A 19,789-nucleotide genomic window follows, 5' to 3' on the forward strand; every position below is an offset into this window, starting at 1 on the left:
CTATAGAACTTGAGATCCTCCCCCTCTCTTATGGCACACATCACTTTTGTTCACATTTGCAGAGTATGCACTATATGCCAGCCACACCATGGTGAATATAACAACATCATCCTTGCCCTCATGGAGCTTAAAATCTAGCAAGGTAACCCCATATCCACACAACTAATAAAGGGATAATTCCATTTATCATAAGTGCTGTGAAAGAAAATTCTCTGATATTATGCATTGTGTGGAGAAAATTAAAAATTCAATAACTGATGATGTACACTTTTCTTCCTGTTTACAAAATTCTAGATAATCGGCTTCCCTCTCTAACCTAACACATATCTCATACTTACTAGGATATGCAAAGAACCCAACTTTCAAAAAGAAAGTTTATCTTCCTCAAAAGTTTACCATGAACAAAAATGTGTGAAATCTATATGAGGAAAACTACAAAACTCTGATAAATGAAATCAAAGGAGAACTAAATAAATGGAGAGATAGTCCCTGTTCATGGACAAGAAGACTCAATATTGTCAAGATATCAGTTCTTGATCTATAGATACAATGCAACCCCAATGAAAATACCAGCAATTTATTTTTTGGATATTGACAAACTGATTCTAAAGTTTATATGGAGAGGCAAAAGACTCAGAATAGCCAACACAGTATTGAAGGAGAAAAACAAAGTAGAAGGACTGATGTTACCCAACTTTAGGACTTACTATGAAGCTACAGTAATTACAATATTGTGGTATTGGTGAAAGAATAGATAACTGGATCAATAGAACAGAGAGCCCAGAAATAGACCCCCATAAAGATGGTCGGTTGCTCTTTGACAAAGAAGCAAAGGCAATACAATGGAGCAAGTTAATCTCTTCAGCAAATGGTGCTGGAACAACTGGACATGTACGTGCAAAAAAAAAAAAAAAATGCAGCTAAACACAGATCTTACTCCCTTAACAAAAATTAACTCAAACAGATCATAGACCTAAATGTAAAACGCAAAACTATAAAATTCCTAGTAGATAACATAGGAGAAAACTTAGATGACTTTGGTTATCATGACGCCTTTTTAGATACAACACCAAAGGAATGATCCATGAAAGAAATAATTGATAAGCTGGACTTCATTAAAATTAAAAACTTCTGCTCTGTGAAAGCAGTATCAAGAGAATTAGAAGACAAGCCACAGACTGGGAGAAAATATTTACAAAAACACATCTAATAAAGGACTGTTATCCAAAATATACAATGAACTCTTAAAACTCAACAATAAGAAAACAATCCAACTAAAAAACAGGCCAAGATCTTAACAGATACTTCACCAGAGCAGACGTATAGATGGCAAATAAGCATATGAAAAGATGCTCCACAGCATATGTCATCAGGAAAATGAAATTAAAACAATAAGATATCACTACACACTTTTTAGAATGGTCAAAATCCAAAACACTGACAACACCAAATGCTGGTGGAGGTAGAGCAACAGGAACACTTACACTTTGCTAGTGGGATTGCAAAATGGTACAGCCACCTTGGAAGAGAGTTTGGCAGTTTCTTACAAAGCTCAACATACTCATAGCATACAATTCAGCAATTGCACTCCTTGGTATTTACACAAAAGAGTTGAAAACTTATGTCCACACGAAAACCTGCACATGTTTTAGCAGATGTTTATAGCAGATTTATTCATAATTGCCAAAACTTGGAAACAACTAAGATGTCCTTCAGCAGGTGAATGGATAAATAAATTGTGGTACATGCAGACAATGGAATATCATTCAGTGCTAAAAAGGAACACGCTATCAAGCCATGAAAAGATATGAAGGAAAGTTAAATGCATATTATGAATTGAGAGAAGCCAATCTGAAAAGGCTACATACTGTATGATTCTAACTATATGATGTTCTGGAAATGGTAAAGCTATGGAGACAGTAAAATGATTAGTGGTTGACAGAGGAGGAGGATGAGGAGATAAATAGGCAGAACACAGAGGGTTTTTAGTTTAATGAAAATACTCTGTATAATACGATAGTGATGGATATATGTCATTACACATTTGTTCAAACTCAGAATGTACAACAAAAGTGGGCCCTAAGGTAAAATGTGGACTTTGGGTAATTGTGATATGTCAACGTAGGTTCACCCTTGGTAAAAAATGTCCCCTTCTGGTGAGTGATGCTGATAATGGAGGTGGCTATGCATGTATGGGAAATCTCTGTACCTCCCTCTCAATTTTGTCGTAAACTTAAAACTGCTCTAAAAAAACAAAGTCTTAAAATAAAAGCATTCTATGGCTTCATATTAGTGAAGCAAAGACATTTGTGGACAAAACCTGAAGAAGTGCAGATTTCATTGAGTTTATAAGAGAGCTGCCTCTCTAATCCTTAAACCAAAGAACCACTTAAGGATCTATGGTTTTGGTGAATTCTAATGAGAATAATGGAATGTAAGATTGAAAAATATCCTTAGAATTAACTAATTCAAAAGGTCGAGACTTTTAGCTTTTACAATTTTTAAGGAGGAAGATGTGAGGGTTGCCAGCCTTTTATTTTGCCAAGTGAGGAAGTAACATAAAATGTACCATCTATTTAGCTGTGATCCCATAAACGAACAGGCATTTGGAAACAAAAGAGGAAGAAGAGCATCATCTCAGTATCAAGGACAGCCTCTCCTAAGCAAGGACAGGTATAAATTTATAGCAATATAAAGATAGATATAAGCATAAACATAGATTAAATGTTATAGCTACCTAAAATGTCTTTATTTTTTTCATTTCATCTTAGACTGGTCAAAACTGGAGTTTAGGAAACTCTGATCTCCTCCAAACTCTTCACAGGGGCAATGACCGACCAGTGTTACAAATTAGTGGCCACTGGGGCTGGCACCAGTACCCAAGTCACTGGAGCCCACTTCAGTGTTTTTTCTAATCACCATATGCTTGGACTTTGGGAGCATGACAAAGGGCCCAAGATGGAAGGTGAGGTGACTCCTCCCCTTCCCCTATATATAGAATTGGGCCAACCCTGGGATCAGGGAGATAGAGAAAAAAAGTGGGTGAAACATTCTGAGGAAAGGAAATGAGTGCATTTTTAGTTCCTAAGAACATTCTCCTCTTTCCTCAGTCTTCCCTCTCCATCAGGGAAAAATGATTGTGAAAACAATAAATTGATGGGTAATGTGTCAAAGCCTAATATGTTCTCAGAACTGTGTGAGGTGTTTTAGTCCTCATACTCCTTTGAGGTAGCTCCTCTCAGATGAGGAGACTGAGACTCAGTGAGGAGAAGTAATCTGCCTAAAATCAGCAGCTGGAATTCATATCTAACTCAAGTTCAGATACCCATTAACTATATGCCATACTGTCTCATATAGTGCTACCCAGGAGAAAGGAAGTACTATGTGTGTTGAGCTTCTACTGTGTGCCAAGCCCCGGGTTTAGTGTTTTTCATAATTTGTTTTCATGTATTCCCGACCTTAATCCTACTTATCTTCTTTGTTTCACAGATAAGGAAACTTAGGCTGAAGATCACACAGCCAGTAAGTCGGGGAGCCAGAAATTTTAAAAAAAAGAATGATTTCTATTGGGCCCTGAAGTAGAGATTCATCAAGAAGCTAAAAATAAGTATACTTTTGTGTTGAATTCAAATACGTATAATAGCAGATCAATAAGCCATACTCTAGTTACATTAAGACATTTTCATAAATTGATAGGTTGAATCATTCAAAGTTGCCATTTTGTGGGTCAAAAGTGGTTGAATATTATGATTGCATATGGTTTGATCTAATATACATCATTATTAAGTTTTACTACGCCACAGTTCTCTGCCTCTACCTAACCTCTGCAATAAGTTAAGGACTAGCAAGCTAATAAGAATAGTGATAATGATATAATAAGAAAAATACTAATAATAACATTATGAACTATTTAATTTTTTAAAAAAACTACTTCTACCATTATTTTTATTGTGCTAAAAATACATAACATAAAATTTACCATCTTAACAATTTTCAAGTGCATAGTTCATTTGTGTTAAGTATGTTTACGATGTTGTGAAACAAATCTCCAGTACTTTTTCATCTTGCAAAACTGAAACTCTATACCCATTAAACAACGAGAGACACTATGAGGGACCATGTGGCTGGTGGTATCAGATCAAAGGACTTTTCCAAAAGTGGTTCATCTGGAATTTTGTGTGAAATTTTCTAAGTTTTAATGTTGGCTTAAAAAAATAGCTTTGTTGAGAGAGAATTCAAATACCGTAAGTTTACCCAATTAAAGTGTACAATATAATGATTTTTTAGTATATGCACAATATTGTGCAGCCATCATCTCTATCTAGTTCCTAAACATTTTCATCACCCCCCAAAGGAGATCTTGTACCTATTAAGCAGTCACTTTCCATTCTCCCCTCTTCCCAACCCCTAGTAACCACCATTCTACTTTCTGTTTCTATGAATTTGAATGCTTTGGATACCTCAGATTTCTACCATTTTTGAACGCGTAAAATCTGCAAGATGCCTCATGCGCTTTATTTAATTCTAAAAAAATTCTATGAAATACTATTATCTTCATTTATAGCCTAGGAAATTAAAAAGGTAAGGTAGACATCAAGTCACATCTGAAACTAACCCATTATTACATGTGTTCAAATTTGCTATATCCAAATTGATAAGAATAATTTCTACCACAGAGAAGATTTCCCATATTTTTTATTAGTGGGAGGTGGTGGTGATGTGGATTTCCAAACACCCAAATAATGGAGCTCAATAAATACTTGATTAATGACTAAGTGAATGATGTGACAGAATCCCTCCTTAATTAAAAACAATATGAAAGAATGAGAAGAACTTTGAGGGAGAACTTGCAAAAGCTCATGGTAACATTATCCATGTAGCAAAGGCTTTGGGCTGATTTTTCTAAAACAGCAAAACTTATAGAGACCACATACTATGAGCTATGCTATACTAAAAAAAAATGGATAGACTTCTTATATAAACATAAGATACCTAAAAAAAAACTGGGAAAAAAGGACTTAATTTTAAGAACAAAACAGCATTCTATTCTGGAATATTATTGACAAATTTAATTGAACTCTGGAGGAAATAGGATGTTTTAAAATGGGTTAAATGTTAGATGAAATATTATTTACTATGTTACTCAGAGTTGGTACATAAACAAGTAAGAGAAAGTGAGTGTGGAAGATCAAATGATGCCCTTGTGTTTGTAGCACTTAAAGGATGAACAATAATTGGTTAGAAGAAAACAGAAGCTTTGTGGTCACACTTCACCTTTTTTCTTTTTAACAGAAAGACAAAATTGGAGGAAACAGTTATATTAAAGACTTTGTCGTTCATAAAACAAACGAAGCAGAACTGGAAGAGAGAGTGGCAAAATATTTGCATGAAACAGCATCCTTATTTTTATATTATTGAAATGGGATTTACTTTCAAACTGAGGTCACATTTTTAAGAAATTTTTTTTAATTTTAAAGAAAAATTACATGATAAATAAATAATTCTCCCTTAAATAAATTAATAAAAAGTAATGAACTTATTAAAATAGGTATATTTTTATAAACATTCATATTCCTAAACTAATAAAAATGACTTTAGATTTACAGAGATATTAAAGATTACATGTGTTTCCACCTGTATTCCCTCCATTCTATGAATAAACACTTTTGTTACTAGTTTTTTTTCCATTGAAACTCTCCCAACAAAAACTTTTCTTTTAATGTGTGAAACTTCAGAAACTTAATACCTCTATGCCCCAATACACTTAAAATTTTCTTCAGATATTTCGCTTAAACTTGAGTTTGAAGACAACAAAATTTTTGCTCTGTGAATTGTAGAAACGCTAATGACCAAATCCTTCTGAGATTTGTCAACTATCCAGATGTTAAATCTTTCTTTTCCCTTTTTTTGAGAAAGAAATTTATTCAGCTCAATTCAATGCAAATCATTCTGTCATCTTTCAAGAACAAAAGACTGAAGGAAGTATAGGTCTTAATTTTTACCTACAACTATCCAAAATAATGTTTTAGAAAATTTGAAGAATTATAGAATTTCAGTGCTGGGTGGACCCTTCAAGATAATCAAATACATTCCCTTAATTTTACAGAGAAAGAAGCTAAGCTCAGACACGACAAAGTTAGGGTTGTAGGCCATATCCAAACACAGTTTCCTAATAACCATCTAAGGAAGGGCCCAAACTGTTAACTTCCTCACTCTCTTGTCCAGATCCTAGATAATATAAGGTTCTATTTGAATAAATTAAATGGTACTATTTTTTGAGGAAGAAAACTCCAGGCTATTGAAGTGAAATAACACTGATTCCTGTACCCTAAGATATCACTCTACATAAACGGTAACTGCCAGTGCTTCGGAGCTGGCACAGTCACAAGAGCACTGGAGTATTCCAGCCCAAATGGGAAGCTGGCTGAATCATTTAACCGCTCTGCGCCTCAGTCTGCAAAATGGGAATAATGTCCATTCCACATAGCTGAGAGGATAGACCTAGATAAGGAGTAAAAGGACTTGAAGGCTCCACACTACACGACACAGGCCCAGCCATGATTTACGCACAGACCTGCTTCAGTAGGTATGTCCTACTTGCCCCAACAATAAAGGACCTTGAGACACAGATTAAGTGACTATCTAGCACAAACCCAAGAAAACTCAGGGGAAAAAAAAAAAAAAAAAAAGGCAAACCCACACTATGAATAAAAGGAAGAAACATACTCTGGCGTATCTGACGCCAGGAAGTAATAATGTCATTTTGAAATTACAGGTAGATGTGTTCCCCTTTTCCCCACTCCCTCACACTCTTTTCTAGCACATTTTGGGGAGCTATGGAAAAAGAATAGAAGAGACAAAAAAGTACTTTGCCCGGCAGGAATACAAAATTGTAAAAGCACAGACAGCACTACAGAGGCGTGCTGCCATTCACTCACAAAGAATTTTGTGCATGTAGATGGCTGATTAATTGCCGGCCTGCCTAGACGAAGCTGCAACAAGCCAGATACTGTCAGCATGCCATCGGTTACCATGGAAATGCACAAGGTTCCTGTTTCTGACAAGCCCTTGAATACTGGATAGATTGTGCCATATGTAAATAAGGCAAATTAGTTTTCCTATATCTTCCAGACAAGGTTAGACGAAAAGAAAATATATCTGTTTAAACATACTCTCTAACCTCTTAGATGTGATGAATGGGAAACAGGGGCTTCTTTCTTAGGAAACTGAACTCAGATCGTTAAAACTGAAAGGCACTTGGGGAAAATGACCAAAAAATGCAAAATGCGTCGCCCATTTATAAGGAAGGACTTCAAAGTCAGCCATGCAAAGGTGTATTTATTAGACTTTTGTTTTGCAACCAGGAGTTGTGCTTTTTGTCCTATTCTTTACAAAATTATAAAATGTCTAGCAGTTATTTTTATGGTATTAGATTAGAAATTTTATATTCTTGTCCCAAAATTTTTACTTATTGCACAACCCCTAGACTGCATTAGGCTGAATACTGAGTCACAAACCAGCATAATTTAAAATATTTAACTCCGCTACCAGGAACACTTACTTTTGCATTATATTTGTTGGGGTTTCTTTTAAACAGTTTTTGCCAGCACTGTGAGACTTTGTAACTCCTTTCCATGTTGTAATAATAATTTATAATTAACTGAATCTGATGTGATTTCAAAAAACTTACAATTACCATTAGGATATTTTAAAGTACATAATGACTCAAATCCCTTGTATCTTTCATGACGCAGGACTACTCTGATAGCTATGTAAAATTATATATTTTTAAAATTTAATCTGTTTAAACAGTAAAAATGCCAGAAAGTGCTGGAGTACTTTTTATAACATAGATTCTCTGAACAATGTTTAAATGTGCATTTCTCAAAATAAAATGTTATATCTTTATTATCACCTCAATTTTAAATACACACTTTTTTCTTTATTTTCAGTCAGATTTTCTAAGGATACTTGTATGTAAAATTTCCACATTTAAACCCAAATATTCATATGCTATTCAAGTAAGCTACAACATATACAAACACCAAAGATATCTATAATTATCCAAATTAACCCTTCCCTAAATTTAAATTAATGTTCTCTCTCCTTTCTGGGTAAAGGCAAGAAAATTTATTTTCTATCAAATGATCCATGTATTAGATATGCCCAGAATTCCAACTTGATTATAATAGACTATATGTTGTTCCCATGTTTTAGAATTCAGAGGTGAAATCTAGCTAAAGACCCCCAAACTTTAACATATTCCTATAACTGAATATTATCCAAGAAAAATAAAAAGAAGGCATTATCTTATATGTTCATTTTTATGTAAATAATATGCTACATGGAACTATCAAAAATATTGACTTTTAGTATTGCCCTATTTGACATATTTTTTCCCCTGCAAAAAAATACTCCTTATACTCTTCAATAAGAATTGATGTGTACAGTGAATGGGTTTCACGAAAATTTCTAAACAAATTTTAAAAGCATATTATATTTACGCAAAAGTAAATAAGAAATCAAAGAAAGCTACCTGATAATTCTGGCTAGAACAAGTGCCTATGCCTAAAAATAACATGATTTTTCTTTCTGTTCTTTATTTTGTTTTACATACGGACAGCCAAACAAGTTATCACATGTTTTAGGTCGTTCCAGTCCTTATGCAATGAAATACATGACCTAGAGATGATATTTCATTTTGTTCTTTTTTCCCCCTTTAAAGCAGAAAAATTATAATTAAATGCATTAGAACTTCTTGCATGGCCATATGACAATGTCCACTTTTCTTACTAGAAATCTTCCCAAGTTGTTTAATTGTGAGCATGTATATTTTAGGACTTAAATAGTAATCTGTATGCTAGAAGCCAAAAATTTCACAATGGAAAGTGGCCAAATTTCTTTTTCAAGTGTTATTATATGAAAAATACCCATCTTCTAGTTACAAGACACATGTTATATGTGCTAGGAATATGTTAGAAACAATGAGATGGGCTCTGTCCATGTTTTTAACTCTGTACTTTAGCATTCATAATTTCCAAACTGTATGCTTTAAGCTGAAAGATAAATATTGAGAGTATTTTATTTTATTGCTTAAATATGGTAAATATTTAAGCAATAAAGTATTATATTATACTCTGACATATCATAGAATGGTATTAAGCCCAGGATAGTCAATGAGAGAATAGATCTTGTAATCATTGTGAGGAGGATAAATGCTTCCTAGGAGGAACATACACATTTGCTACTTTTAAGAAGCAGTATTGTAGTGTGGAAAGAATAGTCAGTCATTCATTCACTGAGTATTTACTATACGCCACTTATTCTGCATAGTAAGGTCCCTGCCTTCATGGAGCTTATACCCTAGTAGGGGTAGAGATAAACCAGGGAAAAAAACCCATCAGAGTTCTAAACTTTGCTTTGCCTCTCAAATCCTGAATTCCTTTTACTTGCTTCACCCTTATGATATAAATCATATTCTCTTTATAGTTATTTCTGCATATCTTTCTACTTTACTACCATAAAAATTTCTTATGAGTATCAAATATGGTCTAGGTCTTTTTCATCTTTGGATCTTCTACCATCTGGAACATATAGTAGGTTCTCCAATGATATCTGTTGAATAAGTGGATACATAACTCTCCTGGTCACTTGTAGTGTAATTTTAGGCAAGGCACCTGACTCCAGGAGTTTTTGGCTTTTTCACCTATAAACAGAGGTGTTAAAATAAGTCCTCTTTAAGGTTAAATTTTGTAATTCTATAATATTACTTGCTGCTGTAAGTCAGTTAACAACTTTACTCTTCTTATTCTACTGGCTTAGAAAATTTTCATCCTCAAAATTATATTAGTCTAAAATTTGTTTTTACTCTTTTGGCTATCATTTTTCAAGAATGACTTTTAAAATATAATCATTTTATTTTTCATAGAAAATTATGCCTAGATCTGATGTTAAATCCTAATTCAAGATGTTGCTTGTTACTTGTTCGATGTACAAAATAGGCAGGAAAATCATGCACAGGAAAAAAATTCAGTTTTTGAAGTGTTAAATCAAGTGAATGAAGTAAGACAGAAGCAATACTTTCTGCAACAAAAGACAAGAGCCTCCTTCCTCTAAATCCCATACACATATGGCTGCTTGTCCCAAGCTCACGGATAATTTACAAACAGTGGGTGATGTGCTATAAAGAAAATGACTCAATGGCCCATCGGTAATTTAAATATGTGACAAAATGTTTAAATGTTTTAAACAATGGTAAAACACTAGAGACTTAGCAGTTTGAAAGCAAGTGTGGACAATTTTTTTTCTAGTTTATTGGCTTCATTTTGCACCAGCCCAAACAGACATCCAGCATTTGATTCTTCCTGAGGCACAGTATGTAATCTTCCACTAGACAACTCACTGGAAAATAAGGAGGAGAATATCCAGCTTTGAGAATAGCCTGGCCAATGTCTATGTACCAAATGCGAATGTCTATAATTGAAAAAATCAGAAATTCAAGGTCTTACTTAAGGTTTTCATCTATCATGGGAACTACTTCATTCATTTTCTTATCAGCACAATGACAGCCCCAATCTCCATAAATCAGCATTTTGAAATAAAACTTCAAATGATTTTTGTGTTGACATTTATGTAACCTATATCTTTGTGGACACAAAATAAAGAGCTTTTAGTGCACGATGGTTATAAATAAGGACCAACCTCCAGTTAAACACCTATAATTTGACTGATTCTCTCAAAACACAAGCAAAAAGAAAAACAAATGAATGTTAGCTGCTTTTCTATTTGCTCAACACAAAAACTGAGGAGTAAACAAAATGCATTTAGTTAACTGTCTGTTGAGTTTATACAACCTCAACCAAGCAGACCCTTAATAGGGTAGATTTTGGGGGAGGCAGAGATTGATCACTAGCAAACAATATAAATGAAACTAATTATTTAACCAAGGTGAAAGAGAAAACAACAATAACTAAAATGAGGGCCTAAAGTATAATAATAAGAAAATAAAATTCTAAGTAAAAATTGGTGCTATTTTCCTATTATAAAGAGAAACTCATTTGCAAATGCACATGCTTACCTCAAATAAATGAAATGTTTGGTGGCTATGTTTAGTTGGATCTTGCAAACTGCTTCAGATTGAAATGTATGTTGAAACCTAAAACTGATTTGTTCCATGTAAATCGCATTTAAAACTTTTTCAGCTAAAGATATTGTAAATAAAGCTATTAACTTGAGGATGAGCTCTTTCTTTAGACCTCCGAACCTGTTAAATCTTTGATTATATTAGGAGAGTTTTTCTTTCTCTATGTAAAATATAAAAAACTAGGAACCATGTTTCTTCCATTTGAAAGGGATGGAAGAAATTCCATTCAATTCAACATTTTATTATTATTATTATTAGCAATCTAAACTTAAATGAACCTTCCTCCCCTCCTCTGCTTGCCCGTTGAACCATGTCTCAGAAGCAGCTGACTGGATAGGCAGATTTCCTCCAAGAGTTCCTCAATTGGATATTTTCTCTATATTCTAAATATACTTGGCTATATTTAATGGCAAAGAAACCTAGTAACATGTTAACATTTTGAAACACTTGTCCCTGAAAATATTCTGACAGTGTTAATTTCATATACCAGCCAAATGCTTTGTCTCCTTTCTTACTATATAGAATATATATAACACTGTACCATAAGGTTAGCTTGGTTTAATTTATTACATAAATATTGTTACTTAATGATTGACATGACATTTGAACTATCAGAATCTGTAATCTGATTTTTTTTCCCCCTTATATAACTGGGAAACCTAAAAACCCCTTCATTTTATTGGCAGGCCAATTGCCCTGCGTATTTTCATCAGTTTGGGCCCACTCACGTCAGCTGGGCTATCCATTCAGCATATGACAGTTATTTGGAAACCTGAAAAAACATACTAGAGAATTCTTTTTTTGCTCAGAGTGTAATATAAATGCATAATTAGTAGGATTTATATTTTGATATATATTGAAAACATTTCAGCATTTCCAGAACATTCATACTCTAGTGTTCTTCCCTCCAAATTATTCACCAGTGATGTCTGCAAAACCAAAAATAACATTTGGACTTGATCGATTCTGTCAACAAAAGAAGTGTGCAATATTTAAGTATTCTGACTTCATTAGAGTTTCCTTTACAAGAAAATTATAGTTGTAAACATACTGAGGGAGGACAGGAACACATTCAACCAGATTCTCACTGTAATACAGGGAATTGAGTAGGCATTTCAATATTTTTCTTATCCATATCCTAAGATCTTTGATAAATCCTCAATTTCTGAACTCTGTCTCATGACAGGGTTATGCTGCTGGGCACTTAGCTTGGGTCACGCCCTCATGGCAAGGGTCAAATTTGTAGAAGGCACTTCATAATCATTGATTTATTTACCTCTCAAGACATTTCTCGAGAGGTGACTACATTTCAAGTAATTACAAATCAGCCCATTAAGACACATAATATCTGTGAATATTATAAAATTCACTATATAGATCAGGGAATACTCATACCCTCCGTACTTAAAGCTCCATGCAGACATTTCTGGATATAGTACAGTACAGAGGATATTTCCTTTTCATGAGTTAGATATAAGAGAGTTTTAAGCCAAAAAAAAACCACAATAAACTTTCTAGCCTCATTTATTTCAACAGCTTTAATACAAACCTCCTAATACTATCAAGTGCTATTATCCTCCATTCTAGTTTAGTTTCAACCTATGGCATGCTCCCAAAGGCCATACGTGTGATGACGCTCTCGTGAAATCCTGCAAATAGCTTTGTCCCCATTAGTTGATACTGACTTGGCTGACGATTTTTTTTCTGTAATGAAGCATCTCTTTTTTGAACAAAGGTGTCATGTAGTCTGGAAGGCATACAAGTGAGTCACAAAACATGAAAACATCTTACAAGTCAACATTCACCAAACAGCCATTCACCAAATAGGCACTATATGAACTGGACCCATATATATTTTTAAAATTTTCTCTCTTCTTTCTTCTCTCCCCCCGCATCCCTCTGTTACTGAGCAAATTGCTCTGCCACAAAGGCCATCAGCATGAGCATCTTCAACTATGAAGAGTAATCACAAGAAGACTCTACCCTGCCCACACGCACACTCCACACTTTTTGGAGTCATCAGAAGACATTCAATTCCAGACTCTACCGATTTGTTGTTATGTGACTTTAGGTAAATTACTTCCTTGAATCTTCTGAGTCTCAGTATTCTCATCCACAGAACAAAGCTAATAATAATATTTGTCCCATCTACTTCACAGAATTGTTAAAGAAGGATTGAAAAATATATATGTGAAAGCTTGTTTTGAAAAGTATAACTGTACAATTATTATAATAGAGACACAATAAAGCAAAAGTTACTCTGAAGTTGAAATACTCAGTAACATTTAGGGTCATATTATATTTAAGAGAAATTATTTTATATTTCATAAAACATTTTATTTTATTAGTAAAAGTCAAACTATATATGATTTCACTCCATCTTATATATAAGTGTTTGTATGTATATTGATTTACTTAACTGATATGTATTTATTGGTTAAACAATAACTTTACTTGATAATTTAAAACATTTATAGTTTTCAATGAGATAAATTAGAAAACTCTAATAGAAATGTATCCAGAATCTGCTGGGTCATTATTATGGAATTATTTATTATCCTCAGTGTAAAATTACACCAATTGTATATGATTCTCAGGAGATTTATTAACTGTACTGTCAGTTTTCTTATATTCTCTCAGAATATTATTAAATTGAGTACTGATACAATTTATTAATGATCTAGTATTTAACCATATATTGAGTATACTGACATGCCCAACTAAAATGGTACAGGATTTTTTTTATTCATCCTAGCACTATGTTTGAGATTTTAAAATAGGTTCTTTACTTCCACTTACATATTACTGGCCACTTTAGCCCATCTTACTTATCAGGAGCAACCTAATATTAACTTAAATGACAACCAAAATGCTTCATCCACAATTTCACTTCTCCCCTTGGCATTCTTGCCTTCTGCTGACCCTATACTCAGACAATTGTGGTACATTTATTTATTATTAGCAATTTTCCCTCCATAACAGACCACTTAATTACCAATCTGACACTCTGAACACTTCTACCCAGCTGCAATGAAGTGCTTTGGAACAACTAGAGGCAAAGGCATCAGCTGCTGCTTTCGACAAACACAGGAAATTTTAGATAATTTCACGTACTTGACCCTTTTTACCCTGGCTAGGTATGTGTGCACGTGTGTACATGTGTGCATGTCTGTGTGTGCATTACACGTTGGCTATGGAAGTATGCACTACAAAATAGACTCCAAGACTTTGTGTGGCCTTTCAGAGGAAAGTATGGAATTTCACACATGGGTCAATTACTAGGTAAAGAACACTCCATTACCTAATAGGTAACATATAATGGCAACTATCTTTTAAAAATCTGTAGATTCCTTTTTGTTGACAACCATGTTGTTCTTATTGAAAGCAGCTTTCATTACTTTATTAAAACGAATATTTACCTCATGAGAATATATCCTATCATTTAGTCTCCATTCCTGTGAGCCTAAAATTTTTTAAAAAACAGCAAATAGTAAAAATACTTTTCATTCCAAGCTTTAACTAAAAGATAAATCTATCTGACCGTTTTTCCAGCTTTTACTTATATGCCACTATGCTCAATATTTTTCTTTTAAGAATCAATGATCCAGTTGAGTCTTGATTTCAACTTAAGGCCATCCATTAGAGAAAGTTAAGAGCCTGAAAAGGGTCAGCCCTTTCTGTCTGTATTAGTCTAGGTAGCTTTCGTCTCTAATGGAATCCTTTCGATAATTACTTCATACTTCCGGCAAATCTTGATGGACTCCATTCACCTCAATGCTACCTCTGCAGATCATTCAAAAGCTTCTATTAGGACATCTTAGAGAAGCCTCCTTTTTGCTTTATACTCAAATAAAGGAAGTAAAAAACTAAACTTCAAGAGGGGCTATGCTTTTTAGTGTAATCACAATACTTTCCAGTCTGAACAATAGGCATCAGCTATTCTTTCTCTTTTAAAAGCGTTTTGATCAGGTGGAAGAATTTTAAACATATACATAGTACACACATATACTGATCTCATTCAAAACCACAGAAAATATTTTCATACTTATATGCATATGGTTTTTTTCACTCTTAAAGTTTAGGGAATGTGAGTGCTCTCTCTTTTCCAATGACAGTGCTTTTCAGCGGGAAGAAACAGCTGACCAATAATTGTAACAATTTATTACCATCAACTGCTAAGATGGAACAAAAAAGCCAGGTTACAATCTGGGACACTTATTTTTGAAATGCATCATATACTTCCTTTAAAGTACAGATTTCCTTCCTGATTGTATTTTGCTTAGTTACTCACAAACATCAACTTTAATTCCCTAAGCAGAAAACAGCTAGATGACAGGTGAAAGATGGTTGAGGATTAAGAATTTGCTGTGAACTTTACACAGAACAGCTAATAGTCACTTGAGGAATCAAGTGCTGAATGTATTAGATGATTCTGGCTGCCACTTCCTTACTAGGCAACTCTGGGTTTACTTAGAGCAGGGTGGGCTTTCAATAACCCAGAAAGACCCATCCACTGCAGAGAGGGAGGGAGAGGTCTCTTCGGGTGTCTGGTCATGGTGGAGGGAAAAGGAACCAGCCAACACTTCTTCAGGACCTTCCACCTGACACCTTTCACAAAGGATTTAAGGTGGCTCCAAACAAAAATATAATGTGAGAGATACAGCATTTACCAGAGAAAGGAAAGCAAAGGGAAAATAAAGACTGAATAAGACCAAGGGTGAGATGCACACACAGAAATTCATAACCCATTTTACCAGAGTTGCCAGGGGTGCTGGTCCAGGACACAAGCAAAGGGGGAAGCATAGTCAGGTACAAGATTCACAATATTCATAAGTTTAAGAGGAAAGGTGGAGAAGCCCTTTAATAAAGTGCCTACTATGTAGCAAGTACTTTTATATGGGCAGATATCATTATTTTCATTTCACAGAAAAGGACACAGGCTCTGAGTAGCTGAGTGACTTTCACTCAAGGAGATATGGCTGGTAAGAGTCAGAGATAGGATTCAAACTGGTTCTGACACAAAACTCATGCTCATTTCATTTCAAGAAAAGGGCCGGGGACAAAGCATCCTTCTCAAAACTCTCTTCTAGACCTGCATACATTCTTACTGAAAAAAGGTAGAAAAGGCATCTTTCTTAGTTCTTAGGAAATGCAGTGGATGTGTTTGTAAGTCAGTATATAGAATAGTTCAAATAAATAAGGTTTTACCTAATCTGCTATACATCATATTTAAATTATATTATGTTGTTTTGTTTCTTGCTTTTATTACTTTCATATTCCTATGTTAATGCAGAGTTTCATAAATTCTTTTTGTAATGCCTACACGCCAATGAAATCAGTATCTATATCCCACAGTATAAACATGAAATTTGGGTATTGAGGACACACAAAAGGGAATATTCTGGGGCTACTTTAAAAAATATTAATATTTCATTTATTAAAGTCACATATTCATAAACCCAGTTTTTCCTTAAGCTTTTAAAAGTTTGACTTCAAATCTTCAAAGTGTTTAGTCACTTAAATAAAATTTCCTTAAGTTTTATAGCATTTATAAATTTACTATATGTTACGTGTTGAAGATGAAATTAATATTTTAAATACTGCAACTATTTAACAAATCTTCCCTAACACTTAACTTTTGTAAATCTATTATATTAAACCTTTAAATATGATGAACCTTGTTTTCTTAAACTTCCAGTAATATTTATAATCTTGATAAAATTCTTTTACTTTCAACCAGAAGCTAAAATTTTAAATCATTGATATATTTTAAATAGAAATGTAAGCTAATCTGTTCGATACACTAGAGTGGTCAATAAACTTCTAATATTCCAAATATTAAATATTATATGAAAGTAAACTATCAAATATTTACAGCTGATTTTCAAGTGTGTAGAAAAACACTAACACTGTGGGTAACATGTTACATTAAAATTTATCTCTATATTTAATAAAATTTATATCTAAATCCTGATTAAATTAATTTTAGTCAAGTATAAATCTAAATTAAAAGATACTTTGCCCTTGGCACACAGTGATATCTCAGATGATTTTGGTAGTTCCTCGTTAACTTTTATATTGATTAGCAACTATAATTAGGACTTGAAATTTTAAGTTGTAGATACCAATTTTAGATTATATACATGTGGTTGCATTATACATATTGCTTTGTAGACTTTTAAAATTTTGAAATAATTATAAACTACAGGAAGTTGCAAAAATAGTACAAAGAGTTCAGCATATCCTTCCCCCAGCTTCCCCCAGCGATATCTTACATAAATGTAGTATCTAAAGTAGGAAATTGACATTTGTACAATACTGCTGACTATATCCTGCCTTATTCAGAATTCAGTTTTACTTGCACATACACACACACACCTGTGTGTAATTCCATGCAATTTGATCCCATGTATAGATTTGTGTAACCACCACCATAATCTATATATAGAACTATTCCATTACACAAACTTCTCTGTGGAAATCCTTTATTGTCTACCCCTTCATTACCTCCTTCCTCATCCTTATCCCTTGGCAACTACTAATTCGTTCTCTTTCTATCTATCTGCTATTATGAGAATTATATACAGTTGATTCATGTTATTTATAGTAGTTATGTTCCATAAAGTCACTGCAAACACTAAATTAGCGAATATTAAATCATTTCTCCTAGGGGGAATTTAAGGTTAAGTTCCTGTGAGCCTCTGGTAACATTTTCATGAACCAACTAATACACCGCCTCCTATAAATGGAATCATACAGTATGTAACTGAGATGGGATTTTTTTTTCACTCAGTATAATGTCGTTGAGATCCACCCAAGTTATCACATGTAGAAACTTAGTTGTTGTTTTTTTTTTACTTTTTATTTTAAAATAATTATAGATTCACAGGATGTTTGAAAAATAGTACACAGAGGTATCATGTACCTTTTATCCCGTTTTCCCCAGTGGTAACATCTTAGATAACTATAGTACAATATCAAAACCAGTAAACTGATATTGGTACAATCCACAGATCTTATTCAGATTTCACCAGTCTTACATGAACTCATTTGCACTACTGTAGTTTAATGTAATTATAACACATGTGTAGATTCATGTAATCAACACCACAGTCAAGATTCAGAATTATCCCATCATCATGAAGATCCCTGTGTTAACCCTTTACAGTCACATCCATTCCCCTTCCTTATTCTACCCCATCTCTAACCCCGACAACATTTGCAAATGTAAAATAAAATCATGCATGTGTAATCTTTTGATATTGGCTTTTATCATTCAGCATAATTCCCTTGAGATTCATCCAAATTGTTGCATACATCAATAGTTCATTCCTGTTAGTTCATTTATGTAGCTGAGTAGTATTACAGAATGGATATACCACAATTTGTTTTATCACTCATCCACTAAAGGATATTTGGGTTGTTTCCAGCTTTTGACTATTACAAATAAAGCTGCTATGAACAATCAGGTACAGGTTTTTGTGTGGCCATAAGTTTTCATTTCTCTGGGATAAATGCCCAGAGATGTGATTGCTTTTTTAGTAAGAACATGTTTAGTTTCGCTTTTTTTTTTTAAAAGAAACTGCTGAACTAGATTTGCGAATAACTGTACCATTTCACATTTCAGCTAGCAATGTACCAGTGATTCAGTTTTTTCAAGTCCTCACCAGCACTTGGTATTATCATCAGTTTTCATTTGTCCATTCTGATGGGTGTGAAGTAACATCTCGTGGTTTTCATTTGCATTTCCTACATGGCTAATGATATCGAACAGTTTCTCATGTGTTTATTTCGCATCTATATCTCCTCTTTGATGAAATGTTTATTCATGTCTTTTACCCATTTTCTAATTGGATTTTTGGTCTTTTTATTCTTTATTTTGTGCTGAGTTTTGAGAATTCTTTATATATTCTAGATTCAAGTCCTTTGTTGGATATGTGGTTTGCAGTACTTTCTCCTGGCTTTTAGGTTATCCTTTCAGCCTTTTCATAGGGTCTTTTATGGAGCAAAAGTTTTTAATTTTGATGAAATCCAAACTATCATTTTTTTCTTTTATGGATCATCCTTAGAGTTTCATATATAAGAACACTATGCCCATCCCTAAGTCCCAAATACTTTCTCCTATGTTTTCTTCTATATGTTTTCCAGTTTTACACTTTACATTTAAATCTATGATCCATTACAAAATAGTTTTTTATAAAGTGTGAGGTTTACATCAAGATTTATCTATTTTTTTTTCATGTTTTTGCCTGTGGATGTTCAATTGCTCCAGCATCATTTGTTGAAAAGACTATTCTTCCTCCATTGAATTGTTTTTACACCTTTGTCAAAAATCAGTTGGTCATATTTGTGCGGGACTATTTCTGCGTTCTCTATTCCTTCATACATATTTTGTTCAGTTAAAAATATGTCATGAACCTGTTTCCACAAATATTTTCAGTATCATTTTACCTAAAGCATGCTATGGGTAGGACATACTATGTTTTATTTAATCACTACTATTTTGGATACTTAGGTTATTTTGGAATTTTTTGCTAACATAAACCACCCTGCAATGAACATTCTTGTATAATAATCTTTGTATCTATGAAAATTTCTCAGGATTTCTAGAAGTAAGATGTCACATTAAAGGGTGTACATATCTTT

The 19,789-nt window shown here is 33.6% G+C and overlaps 1 protein-coding gene across 3 annotated transcripts in view; it reads right to left on the reverse strand.

Moving 5' to 3' along the window:
• SOX2 (SRY-box transcription factor 2) overlaps positions 1 to 19,789 on the reverse strand; it is a 727,395-nt gene that overhangs the window by 322,496 nt on the left and 385,110 nt on the right. The gene's annotated exons all lie outside the window — the stretch shown is intronic.

The sequence above is a fragment of the Globicephala melas genome, chromosome 4, assembly GCF_963455315.2.
Source record: "Globicephala melas chromosome 4, mGloMel1.2, whole genome shotgun sequence".
NCBI classification, from domain to species: domain Eukaryota; kingdom Metazoa; phylum Chordata; class Mammalia; order Artiodactyla; family Delphinidae; genus Globicephala; species Globicephala melas.